We start from the raw sequence: 19,449 nt of genomic DNA on the forward strand, positions 1-19,449 counted from the left end.
TTTATACTCTGTATTCTCAGTTGATTCAGAATCAGGGCATGAGAGACAGATGATGGTTGTTGGCCGCCTCAAAGACTCCAGCATGAGGCAATAGAAGGAATAATTTTAAAAAGTTTTAGACATGCACAATAGTAATCCCTATAGTAATGATTAGAATCCTAGACTTATTTCAAAAGTTGGAAAGACTGCTAGAGATCATTTTGCAGCTAGCTTCTAACCCCTGGAGATTAAGTAATGTGTACAAGACTATCCAGTCATCTAGTAACATATCAGAACTAGAACCCAAATTTTCTTTCAGCCTGCCACACTTTCCACCACACCCTGTTGCTTCCTTTATATGCTGAGATAAAAAATGTTTTATCATCTGCTTCTCTGAAGATTAGAATTTTGTCATTGCTGCTATAAAGAAATAAATGCAATTATGTTAAATAATTTCCCTGTAGTAATAGGGCTTATCAGAGGTAGCACTGGAAATGAAAAATACTACTCTAATTTTAGTTCAAGGCTGTGCTGATGAGATCATTTTTTTTTTTTCTGTCAAAATGCCAAACTGAAATAAATGGGAGAGTGGTACATAGTGGAAACACAATCGCTGTGGCAGGGTCTTTAGTTCATATGTTAATTCAACTGATGATCTCTGGTTCCTTTCCTAGCATGATGTCATGGTATGTTATGGTATTAAAATTTCCTCCTGAAAGAATAGAAGGAAATAAGTAGAATGGGGTGTTAACTGCCTAACTCTAAAACCTGTGATCTTAATTAACCATGATGTTTACTGCCTCTCCAAATCTGTAAGGTGCACAGGCAAATGTTTAGACAATAAAATGAAAGTTGAGGTGAATTTCTAAATGCAATTAATTTATGTTATTCATAAAAATAATAGAACTTAGTACTTGGCTATTACAGCTCTCTTTAAGTAATGTCCTTGCAGATCTATTGGTGGAAATGCAGTAATGTTAAAAATCCACGTTAAACCACCAAGATAACAGCAGATGCTCTTTGTTAGTCAGGCCATTACTGTTTGATTTTCTACAAAATCTACAAATGAATTTGACTTTGATTTGCTACAAAGAGATCTTTAATCTTACCTGATTTCCATGCTGAGAAGTCATTCATTCATCAAGTAGTTCTTGAGAATCTTCTGTGTCTCAGGCATTGTTATAGGCACTGCGGGTAGAGTTATAAATAGAACTCTAGTGCATGATCTCATTGAGCAGAGGGTATTATAAAATTTTTTTAAATTTATTTATTTTTGAAGGAGAGAGAAACAGAGAGCGAGCAGGGGAGAGGCAGAGAGAGACAGGGGAAGGTGAGGAGGGGAGACACAGAATCTGAAGCAGGCTCCAGGCTCTGAGCTGTCAGCACAGAGCCCAACGCGGGACTCAAACCCACAAACCACGAGATTGTGACCTGAGCCCAAGTCAGACGCTTAACCGACTGAACCACCCAGGCACCTCTGGGCAGAGGATATTATAAAGCAATAAACAAAATAACATCCCTTATTTGCTGCTGTTAGAGATAGGCGTAACTCTACTCAATAAAAACAATGGTCAAATAAGTTTGGGAAATAATGTAACTATAGTCTCTTCTTAGTGCTTGAAATTATACAAACTTATTAAAGTCCCAAAGGTATTAGACATAAAAGCATCTGTTTAACTCTATTTCTCTGACTTATTTGACCATTTAAACTTTTTTTTTCATTTTTGAGAAAGCACTTATTAACTTCTTGTAGAATTAATATTCCAAAGAAACCAGTTTTAGAAAATACCGAACTGTAAGAGCTCTTTGTGTTGTTTTGGTTTTATAAATGTTCTATGATTCTCTTATCAGTTGTAGTTCTTATTTTTTTAAGTTATTTATTTATTATTTATTTTTGAGAAAGAGAGTGAGCAGGGGAAGAGCAGAGAGGGAGAATCTCAAGCAGGCTCTGTGCTGACAGTGCAGTGGCAGGGGCAGGGGGTGGTTAGAACTCATGAAACTTTGAAATTGTGACGGGAGCCAAAATCAAGAGTCGGACGCTCAACTGACTGGGCCACCCAGGCACCCCGTTACTTATCATTTTATATGGTTACATTTTGGAAGGCATAAATGGACCTGCACTAGCTCAAATACATAATAGTAATAATCAACTATATTATAATAAGAGTCAATATATTGCACATACTTTTTTCTCACCATTTCCAGGTTGATTTATCTCTCTAAACCACTATAACTTTTTGAAACTTTTAAATTATAAAATAAATAGAAGCATATAGAAACAGAAAAGAAAACAAATATAGACCTTAGTGAATACTGTGGAATATCCTTGTAGCCACAACCCATGTCAAGAAACAACTTTCCCAGTCATCTCAGAAGCCTCCCCCGCCCCCCACATGCTCTATACAATTCATAGCCATTCCTCTTCCTCCAAAATGACTACTGTCAAAAAACAAACAAACACGGGCACCTGGGTGGCTCAGTTGAGCCTCTGACTGCTCAGGTCATGATCTCACGGTTCATGAGATCCACGTTGGGCTCTGTGCTGATAGCTCAGAGCCTGGAGCCTGCTTCGGATTCTGTGTCTCCCTCTCTCTTTCTCTGCCCCTCCCCCACTCATGCTGTGTGTCTCTCTCTCTCTCTCTGTCTCTCAAAAATAAACATTAAACCAACAAACCACTATCCTGACTCATAGCAATCACTCTCTTGCATTTCCTTACATTACAGTTTAGTCTCGCCTGTGAAAAGAAAACACCTTGTTACTTTTTTACATCTCTTTTAAGCTACAGGTTCTCCTCCACCCTTTCCTTTCCTCGTACTTTGTCTGTTGTAGAGCTCACTCTGACACATTTTGCTGATTGCACACTCCTGATGTAGTTTCACATGTTCCTGTGCCTTTTGTGTTTCCTAGAAATTGGCAGGTGGATCCAGAGGTTTCCTCAGGCTTAGATTCGTTTCCTTTGTGTTCTTTTTTCAGGAAGTCTGGTTTTCACTCATTCTTTTTTTCTTTTTAATGTTAGCAGCCATCGATACTCAATATTTAGATTTATTAATGGAAGCTTGCAAAAAGGTAATAATCTATCCCTACCATTTTGCTTTCATGAATTACTTTGAAAGATTGTATAATGAGATGCACCCCTTCATCTACTATTTGGTTATCCAATGAAACGGTTTATTATAGAAAAGGCAAGGAAAATGTTTGAGTTTTCTCTTTTATTTCCCCAGTAACAAATTGATTCCCTGTCATCTTTCAAAAATTAGATTTTTTAACTCTTATAATGAACTCATGGACTTAAACATATTAGAGGGATTTCAATCCATTGCAATTCTTATCATTATTGAAGCTCCAACTTTGGCTATGGGTACTCTTCAGATTGGCTCCTTGGACATGATCCTAATAGTTTGTTTTTTTTTTTTATGGATTTCTTAATAGCTAATATGTCAAGATATTCCATCTTCCCCTCCAGACCTCAATTCCTGGAATTAGCTGTTTGGCCAAGGACCCTTGATTTCTTTCAATGGGAAATATTTCAAGATGAGAATGTAGTTGCTGTTTCTAAGTCTCTTTAGTGGAAGTGTATCTATCTATCTATCATAGATATTTATATATATTTATATTATTTACATACAGAGATATGTATATAAATATATAGATATATATATTACCTGATGAGTTCATACTAGTATTTGTATTTTTTTAAGTTTACTTATTTATTTTGAGAGAGAGAGAGAGAGAGAGAGAGAGAGAGTGCATGAGCAGGGGAGGGGCAGAGAGAGAGGGAGAGACAGAGAATCCCAAGCAGGCACTGTCAACACAGAGCCCGACACAGGGCTCAAACCCATGAACCATGAGTTCATGACCTGAGCCGAAGTTAAGAGCTGGACACTTAAACAGCTAACCTACCCAGGTGCCTCTAGTATTTCTGTTTTAAATTCACAACTACAATGTTTTTACCTAACCTCTTTTGTGTTATATCTTTATCTCCTGTCTTTCACACCAAAAACCCTGTTTCTCAAGGTAACAGGGAGTGATAGAATATTCCATAATTCTATAATATTCCAGAATTACAGTACTAATACTACTACGGACTATTAATATTACTTATATCACCACCAATTAGTAAAAAAATTAAAATTTATATATGCTATCTCCATTCACCTCTCATTTTAAAAATCATTGGGGAGGGGCGCCTGGGTGGCTCAGTCGGTTAAGCGGCCGACTTCAGCTCGGGTCATGATCTCGCGGTCCGTGAGTTCGAGCCCCGCGTCGGGCTCTGTGCTGACGGCCTGGAGCCTGTTTTGGATTCTGTGTCTCCCTCTCTCTCTGCCCCTCCCCCGTTCATGCTCTGTCTCTCTCTGTCTCAAAGGTAAATAAACGTTAAAAAAAAAAATAAAAAAAAAATGATTGGGGAATATTTGTATCAAAGCATATATGATCTACACTGTGAGGTCATCTAGCCATTAGACACTATAGTCTCCCCCCTTTTTAACTGTTATTTTGTCTTAGTTCTACAAACAACTATATATCTAATAATCACCTCCTGTCCTTATTTAATATCTCTCTGGTCATTTTGATTGTCAGAAATTCTATTTGATTTCTTAGGAAGAACACATAGGAACAGTATTTTTTGAGATTTACCAAAAATAATTTGTGTGTACCTTTTACACTTGAAAGCCAATTTTGCAGGATATAAAGTGTTTGGCTAAGGGATGCCTGGGTGACTCAGTCAGTTAAGTGACTGACTTTGGCTCAGGTCACAATCTCACAGTTCCTTTCAAGCCGCACACCAGGCTCTGTGTTGGCAGCTTAGAGCCTGGAGCCTGCTTCCGATTCCGTGTCTCCCTCTCTCTCTGCTCCTCCCCCATTCACACTCTGTCTCTCAAAAGTGAATAAACATTAAAAAAAATTTTTTTTAATAAATAAAATGTTTGGCTAATATTTTATTTTTATGAATCTTGTAAAAACAGCCCATACTTAATTTTCTTCTGGCATAATGTGCTGCTGTTGACAGTTTGGTGACAACCTAATTATCCCTCCTTTATAAGTCACATACTCTTTTTGCCTTGTTTCCAAACATTCTATTTTCTTTAAAGTCTAGTAATTTTAGTAGAATATACCTTGGCATTGGTTGTTCTGATCAATATTCTCAGATACTTAAAGTGCTATTTTGATATGGAATTTTAAGTCTTTTTTTATTTCAGAAAACTTGTCTTGAAGTATTTGTTTTGTTCTTTCTGTTGGTTTTCTTCTTTGGACTCCCTTTGTCTATATGCTGATCTTCTTTGGCTATCATGCATATTGACAACTTTTGAATCTCTTTTATTTAAAAATTATTATTATTATTTTAGTTTTAAAACTGTTCTTTTCATCTTTTGTTCCTTATAAGGCATTTTTTTGTCGATGTGCGTATGTATGTGTGTGTGTGAGTGTGTGTTTTGCTCTTGTTTCTTCTAGTTTAGTATTTATTTCTAAAATGATTTTTTCTTTTCAAATTCTCCTTTGAGAATTATTACCTAACTTATGAATTTTTCTAATTCTAATTTATATTGTTTTCTCATGTCTTGTATTATTTCTTTATTAAAGTTAATTTTTTAATAATTTTTATAAGTTTTAAAAAAATGTTTATTTATTTATTTTGAGAGAGAGAGAGAGCATGAGCAGGGGAGGGACAGAGAAAGAGAGAGAAAGGGAGAGAGAGAATCCCAAGCAGGCTGTGCAGCACCAGCACAGAGCCCTACATGGGGCTCGAACTCAAAAACCAAAAGATCATGACCTGAGCTGAAATGAAGACTCAGATGCTTAGCCCACTGAGCCACTCAGATGCCCTTCATTTTTAAATAGTGTAGTTTTTATCTGTTTCTTGAGTACATCTTTCCAGTATGCTTTTGTTTCTTTGTAGGGGTGTCATTCTACTCCTTATTCTTTCTTACTTACTTACTTATTTATTTAAGAGAGTGTGTGAGCAGAAAAGAGGGAGAGGGAGAGGAAGAGAGGTCAACGACCCTGGGATCATGACCTGAGCCAAACTCAAGAGTCAAATGCTCAAGTGACTGAGCCACCCAGGCGCCCCTCTTTTTTGTATGTATGTATATATTTATGTATGTATGTATGTATGTATGTATGTAGTAACTTTGGGATTTGACCTTGATACCTTTCTAGTGCTTGCTCTTAAGTAAAATCAGTTTTCCTCAAATTTTTAAAGTAAGCTTAGTTCAAATAGCTTTTTTTTTTTTAAAACTTGACAGTGTTTCATGTTTTTGTGTAATGTTTTAAAAAAATGACTGTTTGCTTTCTGAGATTTTCTGACCCTGTTTCCCTCAATCACTTTTTCCCCCTCAGCCACTTTTTTAAAAAGTTTATTTATTTATTTATTTATTTATTTAGAGTGGGGGGTGGGGAAAGGCAGAGAGAGAGGGAGAGAGAATCCCAAGCAGGCTCTGCACTGTCAGCACAGAACCTGACTCGGGGCTTAATCCCCTGAACAGTAAGATTATGGCCTGAGCCGAAATCAAGAGTCAGATGCTTATCTGACTGAGTCCCCAGGCCCCCCCTGCTAGCTACTTTTGATCTGGATCTTCTCTTTACTTCTGTGTTTTTCCTGCTCTGATCAATTTTTATTCCATAGTCAGTGGTTTCTCTCAGAGCTATGTCCTGGAAGGGAGCTTTGGCTGGTCAGTATTGAGAATTCATAGGTGCAAGACTGTTTCTACCCCTTGGGGTCTTACCAGGGCCCCCTTGCACTTATCTGTTATTGGAACGGGCAAAACCTGTCCCAGATTCAGTTGTCATTCTCAGATTGACCCACTGTGCTTTCTAGTAAATATCTGTTTCTTTTGGGGGTTCTTCTGTTCTCAGGTCCATCAAATAACCCATTGATACCCTCTTTTCTCTCTTGCATAAACTCTAATATCATGGCCTGTGGTTGTTAGTGATTTTCCTCCACCTGCCTGTATTTTGTGGGGTTTTTTAATGTTTATTTATTTTTGAGAGTGAGAGAGACAGAGCGCGAGCAGGGGAGGGGCAGAGACAGAGGGAGACACAGAATCTGAAGTAGGCTCCAGGCCCTGAGCTGTTAGCACAGAGCCTGACATGGGGCTCAAACTCACAAACCATGAAATCATGACCTGAGCCAAAGTCAAATGCTTAACCGACTGAGCCACCCAGGTGCCCCTGTATTTTGTGGTTTGTGAGGATAACTTACCATCTTATTTTGTTGTAAATATTATCCTATGGGTTTTTTATTTTACTTTCCAATTTCTTTGTTTATATGTAGGGATTTGAGAAGACCCAAACACTATGCTGTCACTTTTAGATGCTGACTATAACCTTCAATGGATTGAAATTTGATTAAAAAAATTTTTTTTTAATGTTTATTTATTTTTGAGAGAGACACAAAATGCAAACAGGGGAGGGGCAGAGAGAGAAAGAGACACAGAATCTGAAGCAGGCCCCAGGCTCTGAGCTGTCATCACAGAGCCCGACATGGGGTTCGAACCCATGAACCATGAAATCATGACCTGAGCCAAAGTCAGACACTCAACCGACTGAGCCACCCAGGCATCCCTGAAATTTGATTATTTTTATATTATACATTATGTTTTTTCAAAACAGCTGTTCTAAAAATAATTTCAACCTTACAGAAAATTACGAGAACAATACAAAGCATTTTAGTTTACCCTTTACTCAGATTCTCTAATTGGTTGTTAACATTTTACCATATTTGTCTTATCATTTTCTTTTTCTCTCTCAATTATTTTGTATAGTACATGGTAAAACCTGGTAAAACCATTAAAATCAAGAAATTAGGGGTACCTGGATGGCTCAGCCTGTTGAGTGTCTGTCTGACTCTTGATTTTGGCTCCGTTCATGATCCCAGGGTCATAAGTTCAAGCCCCACCTCAGGCTCTACATGAGCATGGAGGCTGCTTAAGATTCTCAATCTGTCTCTCTCTCTCCCTCCCTCCCTCCCTCCCTCCCTCCCTCCCTCCCTCCCTCTCTCCCTCTGCCCCTCTTCTCTGCTTGAGTGTGTGCATGCCCTCTCTCTTTAAAATTAAAAAAAAAAAGGAATTAAAAATGTTACAATACTACCATTCAATCCATTGGCTGCATTCAAATTTCACTAATAATATACCATATAATCACTCTTTCCTTTCTAATGCAGGATCCAATAGGAGATCATGTGTTGTATTTAGTTGTCGTATCTCTATTCTCTTTGGAGCAGTTCCTCAGTTTTGTCATGTCTTTCATGACATTGACTTTTTTTTGGAAGATAATAGGCTAATTACTTTATAGAGTATCCTCAATTTGAGTTTGTTTTATACTTATTATGATTAGATTCAGGTGATTCATCTTTTGGAAGGGATATCATGGACATGATGCTATGTTCTTCTCAATGTATCATCAAGAAGCAAATTAACAAATATTAATTTGTCCCATTTCTATCAGTGTTGACTTTCATCACTTTTTAAGGTGTAAAATTCATTGTAAAATGAATAAGTACCTTGTACTTATTAATCAATAAGTTACTAATATGTATTTTGTAGAGAGCTACTTTGATAGTATGTAAACATCTTATTTCTCATTACATTTTCACTCAAAGTTTTAGTGTCCATTGTTGGTTCCTCCCTGAATCAATTATTACTGTAATGGTTGACAAATGGTGATATTCTAAGTGCATCATTTGTTCTACAGTTATTAGTTGGCATTGTACTATATGGTAAAACTTTTTGTTCTTATTCATTCATTCATTCATTCATTCACATATATTTATGTCCAGATGGATTCATGGATTCCTGTCTTATTCAATTGGCCACAATTTGTTGCTATTCTTTTTTATTTTATGTTTAAGTTGCCTCAGATTTAGCTAATGGGAGTTCTTCAATCTGGCTCTTGACCTTCTAACATATCCTCATCATTCTTTGAGTACTCCCTTACTTTCATACTCAACAGGATGTTCCAGGAACGTATTGTACTTTCCCTGTGCCAGTTCTGAATTCAACCATTTCTCCAAGGAATTTTGTATCCTTTTAGTGGAGAATGATATTCAGAAGTCACCATCTGGTTGTAAGTGTGCTCATTGCTACTAGGGGATCACTTCTTTTGGGTCTAGTTTTCTCCCTTTCCCTGTTGGTAATTGACAGTGAGAAGTCTGGCTCTCATTATCTCAATATACTTACTTCATCTGCCTATATGTAACCAATCTCCTGACCTAATTGCAGATCAAGGTATCTACCCCCATTGAAGCCACTGTGTAGTAGAAATGAGGACATGCCCAATCGGCCAGCCCCATTGCTCTTCTCATTATAACTTATGAATTATATCATACAATTCAGATGAGATACTTTTTTTCTTAATACATTCCTATTCTTTATGCAAAAAAGAGTATATATGAAATTTGAGGCTCCATGTATATAATTTATTGTAATTTTAAAAAATCAATTTTACTCTAGAAATTAATCCCATAAATATTATAACTGAAATTTTTATGTGAAATTTCTATCTTTGTGAGTTTGTTGTGGCACAATGTTCTCATTTGCTCAGCTGCTTTCTGAATGCACATCTAACAATTTGATAAGAGACCTGCCTAGCAGGGGAAAAGAAATAGTAAGAATTTTTAAAAATTCAATTAACCACAAAAATCAGTTATTGTGTTAAAAAAGTGATCTTAAAAAGCTAGCGAAAGTCTCACATCTCATTTTTAACTCAATAAATGTGTTTCTACAATACTAACCATGTTATTGTAAGCTTTGTTATAATTAATAAGTTTTATCTGAATGAGCGTTATTACTCATGAAGCACTTAACTATTATCTCAGTTCATCTTTTTTCAGCTCTTCGAAGTAGTTGATATCATCTCCATTGCACAGATAAGATTGCAGGCTTATCAAGGTTATGCAACTTGTTGATGATTGTCCAACTATTAGATGGCAAAAATGGGGTGTAAACACAGTTATTTTAGTGCACAATCTATTGTTTCCTTTTCACCATTTCACTCCTCTGAGTTGGGAGTTTTTCCCTCATCTCACCCCTGTCCTATTTGCCAGATTACACATGGATAACTGCTTTCCCAAATAATTCATTAGCCATGTAACCTGAGTTACATAATGTAACAACTGAATGACTGATCATGTAACCTGAATGACTGATCATTCAGTCAACTCTTAACAGATCTCATTTCTTCAGAGTAGTGGAGAGTGCTTTTCCCAATATTTATTTTCCCCTCATTCCATAGTAATAGAATGGTTAGCCAGGAAAATGGTCACCCAGAATAAAGTTCATTCTTGCTTCAAATGTATCTCTTTGCCCCTTCTTATTTGTTACTCCCTCCATCTTGCTGCCTGGAGCAGAGATCCTCCCTTGGATAATGAAAATTAGGGCTGCATCCTAGAAATGTCACCAGGGTGGCAAGCTAGAAGTAGAGTCCTGGGTCCCAAGGACTTTATGGATCAGAGCTGCTGTACCAATCCTGTACTGCCAAGTTCCAGAGACAGAGAAAGAACTTCTACCTTGTTTAAGCCATTGATATTTTGACTTGCTCAATTATATCCTAATGTATACATCCAGTACCCATCTGCAAAATTCTAGTTATTTACTCAACATTCATTTAAGCTTTTCCTATTATGAAGCAGCCTGGTGGCTGAGTGAGATTGCCCACACACCCCAAATATAGATGGTGCCTTGACTGATTTAAGGCTAGTCTGGGTAATTTCAACATGCGGGACTGATTGGTTCAGTCATGAGTGCCCAAACCAACCACTTATGGCATTCCCTTATGGCCCCAGTGGTTGTTTCAGGTATTATAAAATAATGTGAGGCTTGAGAGAGGCTCCCTCTCCCCAGAGATGTGACCCTGGATATAAAGTATATTGCTTTAGAGAAACCAGGCTGAAGATACAGCTGGCTTTTGGAGGAAGGTAGAATCAAGAAAATTACAAGGAAATGGTGCTTTCCCTCAGATTGGACCAACCCAAAAGCCTGACCAACTTGTGGTCTTCTCAGGAAAGTGAGCCAAAAAATTTCTTGTTGTATATTTAGAGCTAATTTGAATTGGGTTTTCTGTTAATTACATCCAAAGACCTCTTAACTGATATACCTTTCAGTGGCTTCAGTATTATATCAATACCCAATAATGCAGATCAACATTTCTAAAGAAGTATTTTTGATAGGAAGCCCTAATTTAACAAAGCTTTTTCACACTGTTTAACACTGTTGCTTTATTTTCTTACTTTATTTTCAAAGTCTTTGAAGGATAATCTCAGAAAGGCTGAAGAGTATGATTAAAATTTGAAAGTATAGTTTATCATTTCTGGAAACACTCTGTTTTTCTTATGTTGTGTCATTCCTGTATTTATTTGCCAATTTCTCAGGTTACTTTTGTACTGGCTTGTTTCCTTTCCTCTATTTTCTCCTCTAGCCCTTGAAGGTAGGCATGTCTTAAAACTCGGTCAAAAAGCATAAGAGACTGTTAAAAACTGAGAACAAACTGAGGGTTGATGGGGGGTGGGAGGGAGGGCAGGGTGGGTGATGGGTATTGAGGAGGGCACCTTTTGGGATGAGCACTGGGTGTTGTATGGAAACCAATTTGACAGTAAATTTCATATATTAAAAAAAATAAAAAAATAAAAAAAATAAAAAATAAATAAAAAATAAAAATAAAAAAAAATAAATAAATAAAAAATAAAAAATAAAACTCGGTCAAGATGGTACTGTAGTTGTCCCCAAGCAGTCTTACCACTTAGAGGCAGGTCAAGTTCACACAGTCTGAAGGAATATACAAAGCAACCTTTTACTTCTAGCATTGGAGATACAGGAGTGACTCCTCTGTTTTCTTCTATCAGTTTCTGCTCCCCAGATTCTCTCCCTGGTACCAGACCTCAACCTCTCCTTCCCCTACCTCCTTGTCAGAGAAGCCTCCTCCCCTGAAACTACAGAGTTTTGTTTTATTTGGTTTTAATCTCCCTTTCTCCTGGCTCTGGGAACCCATTGCTTCCTGTGCCAATTGTCAGTCTTTTGACCTAATCAGGTTTCTTGCCAGATGGGATTGGGGTTTCCAACCCCAGAGGCTCCAGATGGAAAGAGGAAAAAGAGGCCTTCTTAGTGGCCTGCCTTCAGGTTGTGGTGTCTGTATAATAATTAGATCGTTCAGGGTCCTTGATTTAATATGAAGTCTTTCTCAGAGGTGCTTCTCACTCTCCCGACTTCAAATAGTCACCTTCCCAATTCATGTCTTGGAGCCCTCTCTTTGGATCTCATGCCTCCGTTTCTTCCTTCACCAGGAGGCATGGTAGCCACCTAAATGCAGTGTACCTAAAACCAGACTAATCCTTCATCTGAAATTAGCTTTTTCTCAGAAGCCTTTCTATTTTTTTTTCATATGAGGTATAGTTGATGCACAATGTTAATTAGCTTCAGATGTACAACACAGTGATTCTACCATATGTTGTGCTGTGGTCACCATGGGTGTAGCTGCCAGCGGTCACCATGCAACAGTATTACAGCACTATTGACTGTATTCCCTATGCTGTACCTTCCATCCCCGACATTCTCTCAGCCTCTTAATTTCAAAACTTTGAAGTTGTCCTTATCTGCTACTTTCTAGTGCATTTACCCTACAACCAAATTGTAATTTCATCCCTTGTGATGTATTCAAGGAACACTACCCTGGCACAGATCTTCACAATTTCATATCTGGATGACTACACTTAATGTTCTAACTTGTCATCCTGTCTCTAACCCTCCAGTCTGCTTTATGTGTGAATCCTGAAATATTGCCTTTCTAAGAATCTTTAAAGACTCCTTTAAACCTTTATTCCCAGTATTCAGGCCTCCCAGATTGGTTCTTTACTCAGCTCTCCAAACCCATCTCCCTCCACTTGCTTACATCAATCAGCAAAGTGGTACACTCATTTCTTCCAATGGCCATGTTCCCATCTTCTTTGCTCATATCCTTCCCTTTCTGAAATGGCCTCTTCCTTCTTACCCATTGTTTAATCCCATTTCTCCCTTAAGGCTATGCTCAAGTTCTGCTTCCTCAAAGAAGTAGTTGCTGAGCTGGTGTATGGAGGTCCCCTTTCCACTCTTTCTTTCTTTCTTTCTTTCTCTCTCTCTCTCTCTCTCTCTCTCTCTCTCTTTCTTTTTCTTTCTTTCTTTCTTTCTTTCTTTCTTTCTTTCTTTCTTTCTTTCTTTCTTTCTTTCTTTCTTTCTTTCCTGGAGTCAGATGTGTATCAGGCCAGCCTAACAGAGGACATCCAGCCTTCAGCCAGTGCAGGAAATGCCTGCAAGATGTTTGACCTTATCCCTGAACAATCTAATTATTATACAGACACCACAACCTGAAGGCAGGCCACTAAGAAGGCCTCTTTTTCCTCTTTCCATCTGGAGCCTCTGGGGTTGGAAACCCCAATCCCATCTGGCAAGAAACCTGATTAGGTCAAAAGACTGACAATTGGCACAGGAAGCAATGGGTTCCCAGAGCCAGGAGAAAGGGAGATTAAAACCAAATAAAACAAAACTCTGTAGTTTCAGGGGAGGAGGCTTCTCTGACAAGGAGGTAGGGGAAGGAGAGGTTGAGGTCTGGTACCAGGGAGAGAATCTGGGGAGCAGAAACTGATAGAAGAAAACAGAGGAGTCACTCCTGTATCTCCAATGCTAGAAGTAAAAGGTTGCTTTGTATATTCTTTCAGACTGTGTGAACTTGACCTGCCTCTAAGTGGTAAGACTGCTTGGGGACAACTATAGTACCATCTTCTCCTTTCTAGAATGTGAATACAATGTATCAGAGCGCTGGCTGGAAATAAAAGGCATACTCAATGGGTTTAACTGAAGAGTTTAAAAAGGGACTGGTTTGGGGCAACTGGGTGGCTCAGTCAGTTAAATGTTCAACTTTGGCTCAGGTTATAATCTCGCGGTTTGTGAGTCTGAGCCCCGTGTCGGGCTCTGTGCTGACAGCTCAGAGCCTGGAGCCTGCTTTGGATTCTGTGTCTCCCAATCTCTCTGTCCCCTCCCCTGCTCATGCTCTTTCTCTCTCTCAAAAATAAATAAACATTACCATTTTTTTTAAACAAGGACTGTTTTCAGAGGGGTGGACAGGGTTAAGGGACGAAACAAAGGCTAGATTGACAATAGCTGTTAAAACCATAGGTCTGAAGAAGCAAGGAAAGTGAGCAGTGTCAACAGAGACCTGAGGAAGAGACACTACCCAGCAGTAGCTATGGCCATGGAGTAACACAGCCCTGCCAGAACAACACAGGATGGTAGGGAATGAATTCCCATATCTCTCCCTTACTCCCATTATTAGAAGTACTGCTTCTCTTTGGCCATTCCCAGCGGAAAGCCATAGGGTAAGGGAATACAGAGCATGCATTCCGTGGGGGCCATCTTTCTAAGGCACAGAAAGCAGGACAGAGAAGAGCAGACAATATATCTGTGGTGAGGAGACAGACCCAAAATACCTAGCACATTGGAATTATAACTGTTTGTCCTCTGTTCTGAATCCCATAACTTTTGCTGCTTATTTCAATTTTTGACAAACATCTCCTGAGTGCTTTCCAAAAGTACTTTGGGATGATAATCAAACGTGGGTCCCTTTAAGAGCTCAAATCTGGTGGACAAGCACTGGACACTTAGAATTTGCCATACTTTTGGTGGGTGCTTTCGATTGCACATTTTCAGATTGCAGGTGCAGATATGTGTTCAGATCCTTTTCTTATGATGTGAGATTTATATCAGTTTCCATATACAACTAGAATGTTGGTCCAGATACTGTGGCAAATCTAGTGACAACTCAATGGCTTTTGCAAGAATTATCTCTGAATCACGTAGTTGTGGCTCTTTGTTCTCTACTCTTGTCATTCTCCATTCTTGTAACCCTGCTTTCTCTGTTAACTGTTGACCTCTCTGTGTGTCTCACTCTCAGATTCCCTGAGAAGATTAAATTGTGCCAGCTTGTCCCTCTCTGTCCCTATTAAAACGAGTCCTTCTATAAGCCACTTCAAAGGGTAACTTTTTATTATGTTTAGTCTATAGATGAAGCACTAACGCCTGAGTAGCCAGGTCACATGACATAAGTATGGCACCTGTAATTATGTCATTAATGGCTGTCCAAAATCTTCTGAACATTCTCTCCCCATAATCCTAGTTATTCATGGTGGAAATCCTGTCTTTTTCACATAGAACCATTTCCCTTCCTCAGATTTCCTTCTTGTTGGGGTGCAGAAATGCGTTGTAGATTCTGTTCATCAGACTTAAGACTTTGTTGCAGGGGCACCTGGGTGGCTCAGTGGGTTAAGCATCAGACTCTTGGTTTTGGCTCAGGTCATGATCTCATGGTTCATGCGATCAAGCGTCATTTCAGGCTCCGCACTGACAGGGCAGAGCACTCTCTCTTTCTCAAAATAAACGAATAAACTTTTTTTTTTTAAACTGTTTCAAAATGGAGGGGAAGAGGGCAAGGGTAGGGTATGCATTTTGCTGGTGCAGATCCTGGCAAAGATAGTGTGGTTCTGGAGCTGGTGGAGTGAGCGAGAAACAGAAGTAGAAATGAGCATTCACTTCTGCCTTTACTCTGTATCCAAGTTCCAAATGGCCTTTAGCCTCCCTGAAGATGAAGCCTTTATACAAAGAAAAGGTCATCAAGACAGTTGTGGACATCTAACAGCCAAGGCAAACTTTTTAAAATGCAAAGGCTTTCTTGTGCCTCTGCCATTGCCAAAGGAAGACATGACCTGGCTTTCCTGCTGTTCTGGGAGGAAGATGAGAGATGGGTAGGGAGAGCCCAGTGCACAGCTGGGTCCAATCTACATCAGCCAATTCCCAGCTGACCCTAAGATACATTGAGCTAGTCTAGCCCATCCCAGCCTGCATCAGTGGACCCCAAAACACAGGAGCAAGTCTAAGCAAGCTCAGCAGTGTCCAGATCAGCCAACCCCTAGGTAACCAGCTGAGATCAGCAGAGCTGCATATCTCCTCCCTGTTAAAATCAGCCTGGGCTGCCTGGGTGGCTCAGTTGGTTGACCATCTGACTCTTGATTTCAGATCAGGTCGTGATCTCGAAGTTCATCAGATCAAGCCCTGTGTTGGACTCTGTGCTGAGCATGGAGCCTATTGTATTCTTTCTTCTCCCTCTGCCCTTCTCCCCAGCTTGCACACCCTCTTTCTCTCTCTCTCCCTAAAAAATAAAAAGAAATCATTAAAAATATGACTATGAATACAAATACATCATTTCCCATAGCAATCCATGAGTATCTGGGTCTGGTGTGCTGTTTCCTGCCTGTGCTGCCACCACTTGGCACAGTGGACCAATGTGACACAGAGAATCATGGCTATCACTTTGCCCCCTTCAGAATGCCAACACTTTGCTGGTTACCTCAGACTGAAGGGGATACCAGTAAGCATCCAGCCCAGAACCAAATGGTTGCTGGCAATAGGCACAGACCTCAGTGGAGGTGGGGAAGGGGAGACTGTAAGACCTTGGCCAACAACTTTCCCTTTCTTGAGTAAAATTTTATTCTGAGGCCCTGGAGGCCTCGTCTTGCCCACAAAGGTCACGGAAAACTCCCCATTCTCAGCTCCCCTCCTGAGTTTATATTTGGCTGGCCTTTTAAAGTGTATGTGTGTTGGGAAGGAAGGTGCTAAAGGGGTTATAAAGGGCCCCACAATGGGTTTCAACTTACTTTTCTAATTTACCTTTGAAAACTAAGGAAGAAGCAAGTGGTATTTTCAGTCTTCACATTTCAAGACTGTACAGTCTACTTGTAAGCAAAGAAAGCATTATTTTCTTTTTTTAATGTTTTTTAATTTTTAAAAAATATTTATTTTTGAGAGAGAGAGAGCCACTGAGCATGAGTGGGGGAGGGGCAGAGAGAGAGGGGGAGACATAGAATTTGAAGCAGTCTCCAGGCTCTGAGCTGTCAGCACAGAGCCTGACATGGGGCTCAAACTCACGAACTGTGAGATCATGACCTGAGCCGGAGTTGGTCGCTTAACCGACTGAGCCATCTAGGCACCCTAGAAAGCATGATTTTCAAACTATTTCCAGCACATAGTGCTGAAATGTTTGATGGCGCAGAAGCCCTTCAGGGTGCAGCTGTTCAGAATGAGGATGATTAGGGGATGTTGGAATACTGGGCCATGTGTGTGACAATCTCCTCAATGTAGAGCCTAGTCCTTGAGCCATATAGGGGATCCAAGCCTTGTCCAGCTGAATGAGCAGCTCAATCTTGTTGACAATCTGTTGGGGGAAGGGAGTGTATTGAGTGAAGGGACGAATAGGTGGAGCACAGAAGATTCTTAGAGCAATGAGACTATTTTGCATATATTACAATGGCGGATACATATTATTATACTTTGTCAAAACCCACAGAACTACAACACCAAGAGTGAACCCTAATGTAAACTGTGGACTCTGGGTGATGATGTGACAATGTAGGTTCCCCACTTGGAATAAGTGTATTAATTTGGTGTCCAATGTTAATAATGAGAGGGTTGTATATATGTGAGAACATGTTTTAGGGAGTTTTCTGTACTTTCTGCTCAATTTTGCTGTGAACCTAAAACTGATCTAAAAAATAAAGTTCATTAATTAAAAAAATATATTAAACCTATTGAAAAGTTGCAAGTACAGTGCAGATAACATTTTATCCTGAACTATTTGGGAGTAAGTTGCCAACCTGATGCCCATCACCCCCAGATACTTTAGAGGGTGTATGTAGGACATTCTTCTACATAGTCCTAATATAATCATAAAAATCGGGAAATTGACATTGATACTACTACCTAATCCTGAGACCCCATGAAATTTCATCAATTGCTCCAGTAATATCCTTTATAACAAAATAAAGGATACAATTCAGGAAAAGAAGAAAAAAGAATTTAAAGGCCTTGAATCAATTTTAATGGGTGTCATATCTGAGGAAAAATAATCAGAAATATGAAAACTGGAGACCATTAATAAAGAGCTGAAAATTTCCAACTCTTTTCTTGGGCTTAAAGATTCTGAGAAAAGAATGAAAAGAAAAGAAAGCTAAATGTTTAAAACAAGTTGAGCTGATGATTGACATTATAAGAAAGATTCAGTCTTCAGAAGATGCATCAAAACACATAAAGGTGCAAGTAGCTACAACGAAAACAGCCTTCAATATACATGACAGGAGTGAAAATCAATTTCAGAAGCACTAAAAGATGCTTTGAATGAGAGTTCTGATGTTCAGGAAAGCATAAAGCTGTACTCACAAAAAACTGAAGAGAAGAGTGGCCAGATGAATCCAACAAAAAGAAAACATTAGAAAATGCTCAAGTGCACATGGGGCAACTTCTAAATGGTAGAGAATGTCAGAGCAAGACTCTAGCGAGCATGTGCTGAAGATGGGAGATGGGGCTGCCCTTCTTGGAAAACCCAGCGCAGATGGTGGGAACTTGGACCTGGATGTAGTGACTACATTAGAAAATGACCACCTCTTAGAAGATGAACAAAAGGAGTTTTGAAGAAATGGATTGAAACAGCTGAATTAAATACTTATTTAAATCTCTCAGGGGTGCCTGAGTGACTCAGTTGGTTGAATGTTTGACTTCGGCTCAGGTCATGATCTCACAATTTGTGAGTTCGAGCCCTATGTCAGGCTCTGTGCTGACAGCTCAGATCCTGGAACCTGCTTTGAATTCTGTCTCTCCCTCTTCTCTGCCCCTCTCCCACTCGTGCTCTGTCTCTCTCTCTCTCTCAAAAACAAATAAACATTAAAAACATTAAAAAATAAAACAAAATAAAATCTCTCAATGAGGGGTGCCTGAGTGGCTCAGTCGGTTAAGCGTCCAACTTCAGCTCAGGTCATGATCTCATGGTTTGTGGGTTCAAGTCCCGCATCAGGCTCTCTGCTTACAGCTCAGAGTCTGGAGCCTGCTTCAGATTCTGTGTCTCCCTCTCTCTCTGCCGCTCCCCTGCTCATGCTCTGTCTGTCTTGCTGTCTGTCTCTCAAAAAAAAAGAATCACTGCTATAGGGCCATGGATAGGTTGGCTAACTGGCTCTTGGGGATGAGGGTGGATTATTCCAGGGAGCTATCTATTCCAGCTGACTATCTATTGTGTGGTGTAAATACTCCCACCAAGGCCAATTTTAAGTTACTAATGTGGAGCTAATGGGGAGAAATGTGCATAATCAGCTCTCAGGAGCTCCCGAGGGCCATTCCAACACCACCTTTAGGGGTTCTTGACCAGGAAGTTACACCAAGGGGTAAGAAAGCAATATATTATATCTCAGGCTTTTTACATACCACAGATTCAATTCCTCAGAGACTATAAGGAAAACCTAACATTAATGATCTACCATTTCATCAGCTTTTGCTTGTTCCACTCTGTTTTTAAAGTTTTTTAAAGTTTATTTTATTATTTATTTTGAGAGAGAAAGAGAGAGAGAGTGAGAGGAGCAGAGAGAGAGAGGGAGAGAGAGAGAGAATCCCATGCTGGCAGCGCAGAGCCCCATG

The 19,449-nt window shown here is 39.3% G+C and overlaps 1 long non-coding RNA gene and 1 other non-coding gene across 2 annotated transcripts in view; both read right to left on the bottom strand.

Annotated features, from left to right (window-relative positions):
* LOC122222739 overlaps positions 1–19,449 on the bottom strand; it is a 56,257-nt gene that overhangs the window by 18,655 nt on the left and 18,153 nt on the right. Inside the window, exon 3 of the long non-coding RNA XR_006203832.1 lies at positions 1,089–1,167. This is a non-coding gene — a long non-coding RNA (uncharacterized LOC122222739). The remainder of the gene's footprint in view (positions 1–1,088; positions 1,168–19,449) is intronic.
* Positions 7,452–7,536, bottom strand: TRNAQ-UUG. The gene has a single exon. It is a non-coding gene; the product is annotated as a tRNA-Gln (tRNA).

The sequence above is a fragment of the Panthera leo genome, chromosome B3 (assembly GCF_018350215.1).
Source record: "Panthera leo isolate Ple1 chromosome B3, P.leo_Ple1_pat1.1, whole genome shotgun sequence".
In the NCBI taxonomy this organism is placed as follows: Eukaryota; Metazoa; Chordata; class Mammalia; order Carnivora; family Felidae; genus Panthera; species Panthera leo.